A 15,310-nucleotide genomic window follows, 5' to 3' on the forward strand; every position below is an offset into this window, starting at 1 on the left:
CAGAATCTGACAGGAAAAACTGTAGGGGCAAATAAAAAGAACCTGCAGTCCAGGTATGTTCAAATGTGGCACTGAGGTTGTCCACAAGGGGCTCTTCAACTTGATCTCTGTATTTAGTGTATCATCATGCTTGTGAACACAGCCCAGAAGAATGCTACTGAATTAAGTGTTTAGTATTTGTAAAATGCTTCAAGATACATAGATTAAGGATCACACACACATAGTATTATTTTGACATTGCATTCCTTCAAGAGCAGACAAATACCACAGTACATAATTGGGCTGGTATCTCTTTAGATCTGGATCATTAGAGCTCTCCTGAGATCTCCATCAGTGTACAAAGAACCACTCGTTTGATTATTTTACAATACAAAACCCCCTGCATATAGCCACAATGATTATATATTCAGTACAATCCCTTTAATGTCAGTACATCAAATGTGTTTCAGTTGAGATTTTGCATTCATTGTCACATTCTAGTGAGTTTTGTCTTGCCTTCTCATCTTCTATACTTGATCTCCCTCTTTAAACTTGGCATTTCTAGCAACCTCTCCCAGCTAGGTCTTAAAAGTAGATTCTTTTCTCTGCTCAATAAGCAAGAGAAGAGTATATAATTTCCTGCTTTATGCAGAACATCTGGCACTGTAGAAAGAACCAGTGTATGTCTTACCAAGGCAGCAGAAAAAAACTGCTGAGAATCCACTTGTATGGAAAACAACTCTGCAGCACTGGCTATAACACCTATTATATATTATATGAAAGGTTAGTGGACTTCCTGGCAGAGCATAGTAAAGCATGTGGGATTTGACTGCGGTATAGCAACAGAGGACTGAGAGAGGGCCTTTCGTCAAACATTAATACAAATCTCAATCTGCTTTTCCCTACATTAAACAAAAAAAATATCAAGATAAATCTGGCAGGAGTGTATGCTTCCAGAAATTAGTATTTTAGGTGATAGCCTATACAAAGCATCTGCAATAACATAAGCTCCCCTATTTAACCAGCAAGCAAGCTAAAGGTACAAAATTTCCCAAAGCACCAGAATGACTTCACCACACTGCATTTAGAGTAATAACTTAAGTATTTCAGAAACTACACAGCAATGACGTTCAGTGAACCCAGGAACATAATTTAAACATATTTAAGCATTCAGAAACAGTTATCTAAGTGCTGTGCCTCTTATGAATCCCACTAGAAGCATATGACAGCTTGGGGCTACCATGTGAGGTTAAGATCTATCTTTAATAAGACTCCAAATCCAGTAAGGGGGTTATTAAATGAAGATGACCTCCTATTTCAACAGAGTCTTAAAAAAGTAGAACCATGATGGTCAAGTTCACCTTTGCAATGACAGCACATGGAAGGACAAGCAAACACCAGCTGGGACAGTGCCATGAGTGATCTTACAGTAGCATTAGAAGCTTCATTTAGTTGTCCAAAGTATTTCACTCAGTTGTCCAAGCAGAAAGCAGACCGGTTGATCATGGGCCCAGTGAGGCAAGAATAAAACCTGTTTCCCTGATTACACACTGGTAGACAGTGCTTCCTCATGGACTGTGAAGAACAAAAGTAAGATCAGAAGGTATTTGTCTTCCAGTGACTTTTAACTGCTTGAACTTTTCTTGTAAATAAAGCAATGTTAATTTCCAACCTTTTTGTAAAATTCTAGCTCTTCAGTCATTTGTTAACACTCATCTGTCACATGCTCCTTTAAGTCACGAAGGTTTCAGGAGGAGCCTGGGAAGTATCTGAGATATTGCCAGTGTCTGAAGCCAGAACTAATCAGTCCATGGAGCCTTGATAATTTTCAGGCTGTTTTATAGCCCATCTGCTAAAGCACTGCCTAAGTAGGAATCAAATACCTACAAAATCTTGTCCTACATGTTTGTGGAAATAATAGCCAAAATTAACTTGGAATGCTGCCATGCAGTTACATAAGGTCATGGCATGATGCGGTTACTTGTCGGTACTGATATTTATTCAAGTGGAATAAAGTGCTATTCATGAGCTAAAAGCCAATCCAATGTTTTATTCAGAATTAAAATGCTTTTTCCAAAGAGGATGGCATTTCCAAAGTAGTAAGTGCTGGGCCAGTTCTGTTTCGTTTAATGTCAGTGGCAGCTTCTGAAACAGCAGCTGTGACTTCAACCATTATGCTGGGCTGTTCAGGGCAACTCCAGGCTGCCTAGCCAGCACTGTCCCCCAAGGACAGGAGTAAGGTTAAGGGTGAGCAAGCTGACACAAAAACAGGAACTTGGGTGCAAGGGTGACTAGAGACAGACAAGGCTCTCCTGGCTATATGGGAAAACCACCAAAGAAAGACTGGGAGGAATTCTAATTAAAATTGCATTATAACAAAAAAATTTCCTGTCCAGTAGCATCACAAGGACTGTATATTCATCACAAGCCTCCATTCTGTCCAAATCCAGCCCAACATACCTGGAGTAGTAATCAGTAACACTTTGGTTAGGCCAATAATTTAATCTACCATGTGGATTTTTTAAAAAAATACATTCTTACTAAGCTATTGCTATTGTTCCACAACATTACAATTTAAATTACACGGGTACGTGATACATATAGCTGATATTGAGCACCAGGTCTTAATGTTAAAGAGGTACTATTGCATATGTCTCATTACCAGGGCACCTGACCAACCCTATAAATTTCCAGGAGGACCAGCCATACAAAGATGATGACAAGCAGCCTAATTGTGTTTGGAGCATTGCTATGCAACAGTAAGGACCAGTCAGATTCAAAACATTTCTGTGATATGTTTTCCAAAATCTATCTTGAAAATCACTAAGAAACCCAGTCCCAGCCCTTCTGTGTCCTTTTAAGATGTGACAGAAACCCCCAGTATTAGTAAAATCAGGAAGTCCTAAGAGAGCAGCGGAATGAACCCACTGAGACTTTTATGTTAGCTATAGAAGTCATTGCAGCTTCTTTTTTTTTCTAACCTTGAAATTATAAAAAGTTGTAACAAAACATTTTTGAAATGTTTTTTCCTCCTAACATAGTAATTCCTACTTCAACAAACATCTCACATGCTAAGCTTTCATTAGCTACAACTCCATCTAATGTACTTATCAAGGAGTTCAAGTCAGTAAATGGATGTAGTTATTCAATGCCGCCCTCTTGTAACCCTCTTAGACCCTCTTTCCTCCCTCCTGTAGTCAATCTTCATCAGCATCTAATTACCTATATTCCCAGCTTTAAAACTTCGTAGCAGACACTGATGATATTGAGTGGCAACACATGATGTTAGTCTGTTTATAGACCTCTTTATTGAAGAAGGAGTGCAAATCCCCATCACATCCAAGCCGTTCACACCTTCCCATGCAGCCCATGGCTATTGGCCATGGTTCCACAATACAAAGCATTCCACACAATGGCCTATGCCCTGCCAGACACTGGCTCCCACCCCTGTGCCCAACATGTCATCTTCTTGGCCAGGTCTGCAAAGATTGGGAAGGGAGTGCTACCATGAACAGAGATCAGTGAACAGATTTGGGTCTTCTAGAAACTGCTACACAGACAAGAAAGAACAGCCAGAAAGGGACAAGGCAAGTGTTGAGACAAAAATTGCTTCTGTCTTGTAACATGAGAAAATATCTGTATTTTCCTGCAGTAAACCAATTAGAAATTTATAAAAGTAATCAAAGCATACTACAAACCTCTAAAAACCAACACAGCACTTGGTTTTGCTTGCCACTGTTACATAAAGTTGTTTTTACATCTTAGAAATAAATTTTAGCAGCCTTTCAATAGAAACAAAGATGCATATGTATGTACATACTGCATATACTCTACTCCATACTGCATTTCAGAGTACCTCACTGAACTGATTTAATTAACATCAGCCAAAAAAGAAAAATATAACATGAAGGTGACTCAAGCCCTATCTGTATGATCTTTCTTCTCATTAAAAATAATTTTTCCACTGAAAGAAAAGCTCAAATGACAGTTGACTGCCGTCTGCCCTGAATTTCCATGCAATGTCTCATTGTCTTCAACTGTACAAAGATGAATATCCAGAATAATCAATCATCCCCAATTGTCTGTCTTCCAGATCATTGAGCACATTAAAAAAAAAAATATATATATATAATTGCTGCCTGCAGTTGCCACCCATAGGGCTCTGCCTGTCTACATGGCTGGGACAATCCAGGTACAAGAGGTTGCCCAGATACCTCACCTTCTGCCAAGTTTCCTAGTTTAGAAGAGAGTCCTTGGGAAATAACAATAGCCCTTCGGTCTTTAATCTTTCATTTTAGAATATTTTCTGCTGTTCTGTTTCTAATAAAAAGTCAGCACACAACCACTGAGACAAAAAAATTAGTCGAAGACCTTCACAGGAGCCCCACACTGACACAAGAGACACAGTCAGAGGCTGTTTCTGGAACCCTTTTGTGAATTATCTTAATTCTCATGAGCTGTTACATTAGATTACACTACTTATGGAGGCAAAAGTAGCAATATCAAACTCACACACACCAAATGGAACAGCCTCTTCTCTTTACAAAGCGCTATCAAGACTTTCAAACTCCAAAGTAAAATTAAACAGATCCAAGCTGTGCTTCTCTCCTTTTCCTCGTATCTTATTCCATGGTATTTTCTGCAGCAGCCTGATGCAGCATTAAGTGCTCCTAACAGCTCTACAGTATCTAGTTAACTGTACACTGAGTACCCATTAACTTCCCTCTCTGCATGGACTGTCTTAGAGTATCCTGTAGAGCATATAGTAGTATCTAAATATTTGGTCATCTTTCTGATCCATCATAGTATACAAATGGACAGACATTGGGTTTCAAAATCTTTCTGAGAGCAGATTTTATCAGCAGCCATTCACTGGAATTCAAAAAGAATGCAGCAAGCAACCAGAGGCAGACAAAAAGAACAGTGCAGCAGCTGCTTGGGTCACAGATACAGTCACCACTGAACAACAATAAATCCAGCCTCCTGGTTTTGATATGGGGTTGCCCAAGTGAGGACCTGGGGTTTTATTCCATGATTTAGAGCATGTCCTCTGTTTTATTTCCGGTGAAAAAAATTATACTGAATCTGTGGACGCATGAAAGGATTTAGTCATCTTCAGACTATCTCTAGGAATAAAAGTGGTAATGCATGTATCTAAAAATCATCTAACTCCTTGTCCTCCCTTGCAACTCCCCCCTGAAGCACAAACTGAATAATTTGCCAATTAAAAACTAGACAGTACACAAGTTCGCCAGCCACTCATTTGTAAAAAGACACAGGGCACCCATTTAAATGCTGCAGTCACATTTTAATCAAATATTAATCTTTAGAGGTCTTTGAAGGGAGGAGATATGCTGTCTTTGACAAGTCAATTCTTAAAATAACTTCTTCTGCTTTAGCAGTTAACAGGTCAAACGAGAATGCAGCAGGCAAGTCATGGACTAAACTGCACTTTCAACAAAAAGGACTCAGCAACATCAAGCAAGTGTCAGAAAGCACAAGCTGAGGGGGATGGGACAATAAGCAGGACATGCATTAACTTTTAAAGTTTGCCATTGTCCAATTGTTTTTGGGTATTGTGCATGACAGCGCAGGTCATCCACTGGAGCAGGAACCTTCAGACTAGGGGCTGCAATAGCTCAGTGCCTCCTTGAAGCCGAAGTTCCATGAGGAAATGTGACTTGATCTAATTTTGGAATCTGGAAAAAAGACAAACATCAGGAAGGAAATTTAAAAAAAGTTTGAGTCCTTTCAAAGAAAAAGGAAATTCAAACCAGATAAATTCAAATAGCAGTAAGTCACCATCAAACTGCTGTGACGTCTCTCTGAGAACAGCACATAAGAATTGCTTGTACTTCTCTGAAATATTTAAGACAGGGAGCAGGAAGTCATTACAATCTTTGGATGGGTTTAACCCAATGGGTTCCAGTTGCCTCTGTAGGTACTGGTAGTTCAGACCTTTATCTGTGTACAATACACACAGTTCTGCTATGTTAGGTGTTCACAGAGCTCCATGCTTTCCATTTCAGACCCTCCTATCTATAGAATAACCTTTGTAACAGAAGGCTGGAATACTCCAGACCCACAGGCAATCAAAGTAAAAAGACAGGAGGTCTGTCAAGAAAAAAGAATAGTAACAGAGGAAACTAATTCCAGGTTTCTGGGATAAAGAGATAAACCCCTAATTCCACATGAATTTTTCAGTACTGTGTATGCACTGTCACTGAGAACAACTCTCTGTAGGTGTCTGCAGGACTGCTTTGGTCAATAGGGGGTACTCGACACAGCCTCACTCATAACTTCACCCAACAACAGGATCAGAAGTCAATTCCTGTGATTCACCTGGTAAACGCAAGTCTTTGAGGGACTTGTTTGCTGAATCAATTATAGTTTAACATGTTCAGTATTTTAAAATTATTGGGTCACAGAAAAATGAAATTAAGACTTTATTAGCCAAGTCCCAGCAGTAGGAGAGGAAATCCTCATTATGCCCTAAAATGGTTTAATTTATATTACAGGGTTTTTCATATGGATGATGGATGCATTTTGACCTCATAATGACCCCAGGGGGCAAAGGTTTTCTCCCATTCTTATTCTATATCTCCTGTCCTCTTACTCTTTCCCCTCCTCTCTCCTCTTTTCTCTGAAAGTCCTGTAGCTGCATAAAATTTAATTTGAGCCAGTGGAAAGGGGGAAAATCAGCACAGCAGAGGGCTACTACATCCTCCTTCCCCCATCTCTTCTAATGCACAGTGGCAAGCCAAACTGTTACAACAAATTCAGAGGAAGGAAAAGGAACAGCATAAACCATTTTTAAAACACCCATTCTGAAATCTTAGAATTATCAAAACGTAATTGGACGGAATTCAGTTAGTCTTTTTAAAATGAAAGAACATTGGCTTTAGGTTCCACTCCCACCATGGGTATGAAATAGGCACAGGAGTCAATGAGATTTAACATACAAGTAGAGGGAAAATTCCATATACCAATATTCTACCATATTGCCATTACAGAACTTCAAGTACAACTTCTTGTACAAATATATTCTATAAACTTCAGACATTTTAGTATACCCAAAGACAGCCCATCCTCTTTTCCTTTAATATGCCCCAACATTCCTGTGATCAATATTGAATTCATAAAGTAAACAAGGTCCAGCTGGGTAAATAATGAGAACAAACACACCTTAGGAAGTGGTTATTTATCCTAAATCAACCCTCAAATAACGTTATACACTGTTTCTTGGAATCAATGTAGTGCTGGAATTTCACATTTCAGCAATACAAATCCATGTCTTCACCACAAGTGCTAATTATAGAGTTCAGCTGCTGCTTCTTCTCTTTTTAAAGTAATTTACCAGTGTTCTTATACAGTCTATGAGTGTTGTCGACTCACCTATATTTTCAGCTGAGTAAAGTATCTCACGCTTCCCGACTGGGGTGCTGTGTGGCCTTTCAGGGAAAGCAGTAGTGAAGCCCATCAGTAGTCATATTTCTGCACTGCCAAAATTCTGTGCAACCATGGTGCAGTCAGTCTGTTAATTTTCCCTCTGACATGTGCATGTCAGTGCTTAATCTCTGCATCTGTAAAACACTTTGGGATCCCTGACAAAGAAGGACTCTATGTAAAGGTCAGATAAATAACTTTCTTCTTGAGCAAAAACATTTTAAGATAATTTAAAGAGACATGCAAGTCTAGCAATCTGGAAATTCTCACAGCTGCTGTTTGCTACCTAAACTCTGTACTGCTTAGAGTCATGTGTGTTCACATGATCTGCTAAGCTGGGCACTGGGGGCTGTCTCTTGCTTTTTCCTCCTGCACTTTACAGTCAGTCCAGCAATGCTTTTATTGTGCAGTGCAGAGTACATGAGCATGCATGTAAAAGGCATATGATGGAAGTTGCTTCTAAATGGTTTATAACTATTCTGTCCTTTATTAGCATTTCCTTAGGAATTGAAATAAACTCATTAAAATTTCAAGACCTTTTGCTTTTCAAAAACAACCCAAAAACCAGATCCTTAGTTTTTGGTCCTCAGAATTTGGACTGCATTTTGCAGTCCACTTATATGGCAACCACAGAGTAAGGGTTCAATTTTCATTTTCTCTAGATATGAAAATAGGTATACTGATTATCTTTAAAGAGTATCTACATCAATTTTACTTTCCCAGGGTTCAATATACAGAGTGTACCTCACACAGGCTGCAGTGTTTTCAAGAGCTATTTAAAGGCTTCCTGTGAGTAAGAAGCAAAGCATTAACTCTCTGGAAAGACATGAAGCTTATAAGCTGAAACTCTGATGAACACTTCGGTGATGAGCATTTAGAAATCTAAGTAATCACTAGAAGAATAACATAACCCATCAAAGTCCACAGGTCAGCCAGCTTTCTATTTCTGTGTTGTAACAGGAACAGTGGCATCAGCACAGGGCATTACAGGAGAATTAATGCCTAGCTGTAATTAATGGCCCTGGGCTATGCCTGAGGCAACCAACTCCTCCCATCTACTCTAATCCCAGGAGATCCTCTAGTCTCCTTTAGAACACTAACATCTAGTTTTTAATAAAGTTCTTTCTACACCGAATTTCTATGCTTACATTATTTGGAGGACTTTATGTACATATCTGAATAAAAATACAGTAAATTATGGAGAGCATATTGGAGTGAAAAGCAGGATCAGTGCCTTCAAGATTGAGTTCAAAGGGAACAAATGTTAAAAATAATAATAAAGAATACAACTGGACTTGTATTTCTGATCATTTGCTCTCCATATTTGAAGAGAGAGCTATACTGCATTTACAGCTTTCTGTTAGTCTTGCAGTGTTTCAGTTCCTTCAGAAAGCCTGTTCTTCACCCCTGCTCAACGGTCTTGTTTTGCAACACCTCGCTCCACTACTACTGCTACCATCGCTGCTGTAAAAATGTAACAGAACCTTTTGGATAGGTGCTAGGCACTTTAAAAATTGGTTATCATGCATGTACAACAAGGATAGTTGCATTTTAGATACAACATTTTAGTTGCCATTGCCGTGAAGTTAATAGCACACTACAGATCTTAATTTGAAGTTTTAAAAAAAGGCAGTGATACATCATGTGTTATTTTATTCCCTGCCACAGCCTCTCTTCAGTTACGTTTTTTCAATCCACACCCACAAACTCCCTTTGCAAACATTCACTGACTGCCTCTTGGCACAGACAGCAAACATATTACAAAAAGAATTGACCGTTCTCTCAGGTGAGCTCTGTAAAACTGCTATGGGCCCTTCAAATCTGGACCCTGGATATTCTCTTCCCTAGAAAAGCCTCACACTGAAGAATAATCCATTTGACTGAGATACAATCTGGAATGTTGCCATGCACTACAGAAGTAATTATTGACATAACTAGCAACACATGAAACAGAGGTATCTCTGACTGCTGAGCACTACAGACCAAGTCTCAGCAAGCTCAGCTCTACACTTATACTCAAATACTCTCCACTAACAGTCTACCAATAAATTAACAATCAACAACATTCTCACCACATAGTACAAAAAATTTTATCTCATGTGTGTTTAAGCTTTCAGCTTGTTTGGTTGTCAAACACTTTTGGTCAAATTCTCTGTCAAATATATGCAAAGGCTATCCCATTGAGGTCTGTCTGGTCTGTGCATATAATCTAATTGAAAAGGACAAAGCTCTGACTCCTCTAGCCAAATGATGGAAATTTTCATTATTACATTTAATTTTTGAAAGACATTGAAAAATCTAACCAGTGTTTGTGTGTTCCTTCAATGACACAGATCCAGTACCAGAACATGGTACTGGCTGTAACAGTTTATTGATTATATACCAATACAGCAAAAGTAGTAACAGGCATGACCAGACATTTGCTACCTTGTTGTTTCAGAATTGTCCACAGATTACTTTAATATTAAGGTAGATCTCTGCCACAGTCATCTCCACTGTAAAACAGAGCTGGCGATTTTATCATTGCTTATCATGGCCCAGGGAAAATTATGCATTTGTGTACAATTATCAGTTTTCCATAGCCTTTCACTATCTGCAGATTATTTTGTAGTGATGGTGATGCTACTGAGATGGTTAACTAACTTCCCCTCAAAAACAGATAAAAACTGAAATGACAGAGTTTCTGGCAAGAGAATTTCTGGCAGATGAAGCAAAGTAGGAAATGCAGTTCCTGATATAAAACAGCCTACTCTGTCTCATCTGAAAGAAGGCTTGCTGCCTGGATATTCCTCAAATAAAAAATTGCCAGGGTTTAAAACAACTGAAGCTTTCCTGTTACGAGAATTATGTGCTTTACAGATCATGATAAATCCTGACTAAAATATGAAAGAGTCAGTCTTTCAAACTGTTCCTTCCCTCAGTGAGGTTACATTTACAGTTCAGTGAGTGGACTTGAATTACAGGGTCCTTTTTCACTTGAAAAGACTGAGAATATTTGTATATATTGCATGAGCAGCATTCAAGCACTGTACAAAAAATATGGGAAATGTCTCCCTGAAGAAATTAGTCGGTCCCTCAAGAATTTTCCTTCTATTATCCCTCACACCTTTCTTTCTGCCTCCTTCCTTCCTCCTACCACTCATCATCTGTCCAAGGAAAATCATGCCAGGTTATTCAATGGCCTTGTTATCATAAGAAGTTGCTATGGTACATTGGTATGCTGAGAAATGGGGTTTGTATGGTTTGTGGTGAAAAGTGCAACCTGATTCTCCATCCCTTCTGCTGGAATTTCAACTGGAGTCACTGAGGAAATACAAAACTGAGGTAGAAACCTGGACTTAAAAAGATCACTGGCAGCCCAGTACAGTTCACTGGAAACAAGGAACAACCACCCCATACTACTTTCCCTGCTGACACTGGAAAGCTAATTGGGACACAGCTCAAGTGTAGTAGGAGAAATCACATTATAACTTCTCCCATGGCCTTAATCTGTGTCACTGATGGTAAAGGTAAATTCCACATTTTATTGCTCACTTTTCCTTTCAGTGGTGATTGCTCCCTCCATCTTGTAGTTATTTGTTTAGATTTTTAGTGCATAAAAATCCTGGCATTGCCACTATGGGCTCTGAGCCATCTGAGCAATCTTCTTTAAATACACTAACACATCATCCATATGGTTATCCAGTATGTAACTATTTACTTTCCAGGATAATCAAAGAGGTAATAAAAACCATTAAAAGCTTCACAAAACTTCACAAAAGACTGTCACTCTAATTATGAGTCTATGATTTTCACTGAATAGCAGTTTTAGGCATGAGTCTGAATGATCCCCTTTTTGAACACACCTTCATAATCATGAATCTTCCTTAAAAAAGGCTGAAAGATGAGATGAGTGATTGTCCTTAGGAGGTACCTGTTTGAGATCACTGTCATGTGAGCCCCACTAGGTCTCATACCATGCAGTTCACTGTGCTCTGGAAGATAGCCACTTCATAGACAACATTTAGAAATGCTGGAAAGACTATCAGAAAACTAAGAGAGATATCAAGGAAACTCCTTTCCAAGTATGATCTTCCTCTGTAGCTTATAATTTTTTAATGTTTTTCAGCAGAGGTTCCAAAATTTAGAGGACCCAATCAAGGTACAAATAGTTTGTTTTTCATAAAAGCTGTAACTAGTACTATTTCTTTTATAGTCAATTTACAGATAATTTTTTTGCCCCTTTCAGAGATTTCCTGTTTCCCTTGAAGACAATATTTGGATGAAATATCACTTTATTGAGACAGTTACAAATATATTCTCTTTACAGCATGTGCTACACTGTCTGAGGTCGAAGTGATTTATCACAATCTTCTAAGCATACTTCTGGCAGTACCTGATGCTGTTGATCCTGGCTACTTTCTACATTGTAGCTTGTGAGCTAACATTTTACGCCAGAAGTCGGTTGTGAGTATTCCAGAGACAATCCCGTAGATGGATTGTTGAAGTTGGGGAACAAATCAATGAGCTCTTAGCCTGCATGCATACAGTAAGATGGAAGATGCTTTTTACGCACTTTAAAGACCTACAGTTCTTAGGTCTCTTGGGATACTTGCAAAATTGTGCCTCTTTTTATCAGAAGTGACTAAACCCAAAAAATGACTAGGAGGAGCAGGAGGATGGAAAGGCATGTCATTCCTTTTTCTGGCCAGGAGATTTTGTAAGCTTTGGGGATGGGGACACAATATAGTCACTGCACCAATACAGAAGTTCACTTTCTCTCTGCTATGATGGACCTTGAAAGCCTCTTCTTGGGGCAGTAGAGTTTTCTTTCACCACCAACAGAAATATGAGGAGTCAGACTTGCAATTTCAAGTGGAAGATGTACTGTTTGGTAGACAGAAAACTAGAATAAATTATATTTAATCACCACAGTTTGAACCCCTATGACTATGTTTCTCAGGACAGCCTGTTGTTTGTGCATGATGCCACCATAGGACTCATGATGCTTTATGGTTTCAGGCCCTGCCTTGGCAACATTGTTTGGTAGGAACTTTTCCACTGAACTGAAATGTAACAGGAATATTTTTATGCTGTTTTTCTAAATATCATACGTAGAAGCAAATTCAATATGCTGAAACTGTCATCAGGAGCCCCCTGCAGCTCTGAAAGTGCAGGTTAAATTAGCAGTAAAATTAGCACATTTTAAAAGACAAGAAACTACTTAGTGTAAATTTATTGACTAAAACTGAAGGTGAAAATGAAGACCATGTTGGAGTCTAGTGAAAGAGTTTGAGAGGTAACAGTGAAAAAGCATAATAGACTGATTAACGCAGACTGTCACACTGGAGTAGGAGGGTGAGCCTTGTTTTGACAAATGGGAAATTCATCAAGACCATATTCAGCTGACAATAGACTTTTGTCTCTTCAGCTAAAAAGGAAAGTTTTAAAAAGCAGTTAGCAAATTCCAGTTTTTTCATATGAATTGCAATTAATTTAGCATGTAATTTAAGTGTGGCTGCATTATGAAACTTCACAGAAACACAGTGAAGCGAATGTTTAAGATCACAACATCAACACAACTATAGAGCATCATAGCAGACTTGTAACTCTTCAAAATAATTTTAAGACAAGGAAAGCTACTTGTTTTGTTATCTTCATAAACCCGAGTAATCTTCTGCTCTTCCACTGAACACACATGACAGGGAAAAAAAAAAGGATGTCTTTATTTTACCAAGAGATGCCCAGCCCCATTAAGAGGAGCCAGACTGATTACATTACTCTGTCACATGTGTAAAGAGAGTATTTCAAAGAACAAAACAGGAATCTTTGCCATGGAGTTTACAACCTAAGACCATATTGGGTACATTAGAAAAGACATAAGATCAAAGAATTCACCATTCCTCTTTGCTTCCTGCTGCTGTATAACTTTCCTCTCTTTTTGTGTTTATTATTTTCTAAGTCAGACTGCTAAAGCTGAGTTCCCAAAGGGACCTCAGCTTCAGGGGCTAAGTACAACCGAGGGCCTGTGTGTTCATCCATACGTACATTTGTACAAAAATAAACTCTCTACTTGGTCCATGTTTCATCTGCCAGTTGGCTAGGTTGGTTATTTATTCTGTTGGGAAGAATGAGCACCCTTTTTGTAATACAGCTTTACCTTCCCTCTTCTCTATTTCCATCCATCAATCTTGTAGGAAAGTTGCAACTACTGATAAATAAACCTTTTGTTTTGGCTAAGACCTAAAAAAAATACCTGTGTTACAAAATTTGAAACTGGCCCATACACTGAATATTTGAGGTCTGTGAAGGGGATAAGAGCCATACAACTATCCCTACATTTTTCAATTGCCACAAAAAGAAACCATTTGTTGACACACTCATGCAGGCTACTTCTGTTTCTAAGCCTCCTGCTACTATATTTGGCCACAGTTACAACGCTATAAAATAAATAGAGGTTCTTCCGTATCTTTATACCTACTTTCTCAAGGTCCTTTCACTGAAGGACCTTTCACACATCCTTTTACATATTTTATAAATTTGTTTGTTTAAAGCCACTCTCCCTAGTAATAAGTAAATAAATATAGCAATACTAGTGGGTTTTTATAAATGCTTCCAAATTTCCCTTGCTATCAGACTGCACAGCATGACCTGCTTTGGGTTTCCCTGCCTTTTTGCCTAAAGCCATGAGAGACAGCCTGAGATTTCACATCAATAGCTTTTACTACACTTTTTTTTTTTTTCCCTCTTTGAACAAAGCATCACCTTAACATCTGAACAGTAAAATTTCATCTTTCCTTTTTATTTTCCCATGCCTTATTTAAACATGCTGCTCTGAATTCTACAATTAGGATATTCCTGGGTAGTTACAATCAACACCATCTTTAAAGTCAGATACAGCAGGAAATGTGTGCTCTCCAGGATAGTTTCACACATTTGTTTGCTGTATACTAGCCTCAATTTAAATATGATAATCTAATTTAGTAAAAATGAACCGAAATCAGATTCACTGCAAAAACTTTTAAAATCTAATTTTCAGACTAGCAATCAATGCTTATTCAGTTTTCATCTTATCCCTGCCTTTCCTTTTTGCAGATGCTTAAATGACACTAAATTAAACAATTGCACAAATTTTAAAAAATGTAGGAAAATTACCAGCTGCACTAAATTCATGAATAAAAAGGTACAGAGAAATCAGTCTTTATGTGGACTTTTATTAACAGGAAAAAAAAAAAAAGCAGAAATTCTCACAGTAAAAATAATTTTTTTCTGACATTCTGTCTTTCAGCTCATTTTGAAACATAAGATGACAGAATTACAAAGGGAGATCTCACTATCATCTCACTCAAAATCTTACTCAATTCCCAAAATATGGCTTACAGGATTAAATATTAAAACATCTTCAAAGAAAGAACTGTGTTGAGACACACAGCAATAAGCCCATTACTATTCACAGACATAAACAGTATTGAAGTATTATCTGCTTAGTATTACACTCCATTACATTTTCCCTAAATCTATGCAAATAAAAATATACTCTTGTAAACAACAGGAATTGCAACAGAAGGAAACCAACAAAAAAGAAAGCTTAAACTTACATTGATGTGTTATTATAGGTCCTGCACAGCAAGTAGCCCTAAGGATACATTTTAGGTTTTTTATCCATGCTCCGTTCTTGTTGCTGATGTGACCACTTAGGCACATGGTCAAGTTGCAATCAGCTTCTCTCTCAGTGATGTATGAGAGCTGTGCTGATTTATCTTGTCCTTCTGCAGCAGATTAGCACTAATGTTTCTGCTTCTGTATCCTACCTTTCTTCAGCGTAGACTCTGCATTATTATTGGCAATCTGAATTAAAGAGCCAGTGAATGTAGCACAGTTTTCCTTTTTTTTTTTTTTTTTCCTG

General features: G+C 38.2%; 1 protein-coding gene across 5 annotated transcripts in view; it reads right to left on the reverse strand.

Moving 5' to 3' along the window:
• Positions 1–15,310, reverse strand: part of RAPGEF4 (Rap guanine nucleotide exchange factor 4) — a 142,930-nt gene that overhangs the window by 90,687 nt on the left and 36,933 nt on the right. The window contains exon 1 of one of the 5 annotated variants that reach the window (XM_083864714.1): positions 15,003–15,293. The exons of the other annotated variants lie outside the window; for them this stretch is intronic. The gene's annotated coding sequence lies outside the window, so the exon portion shown is untranslated. Of the gene's footprint in view, positions 1–15,002; positions 15,294–15,310 lie in introns of those variants that run through there. 5 annotated transcript variants of the gene reach the window in all.

This window comes from Zosterops lateralis, assembly GCF_965231275.1.
Source record: "Zosterops lateralis genome assembly, chromosome: 7".
In the NCBI taxonomy this organism is placed as follows: Eukaryota; Metazoa; Chordata; class Aves; order Passeriformes; family Zosteropidae; genus Zosterops; species Zosterops lateralis.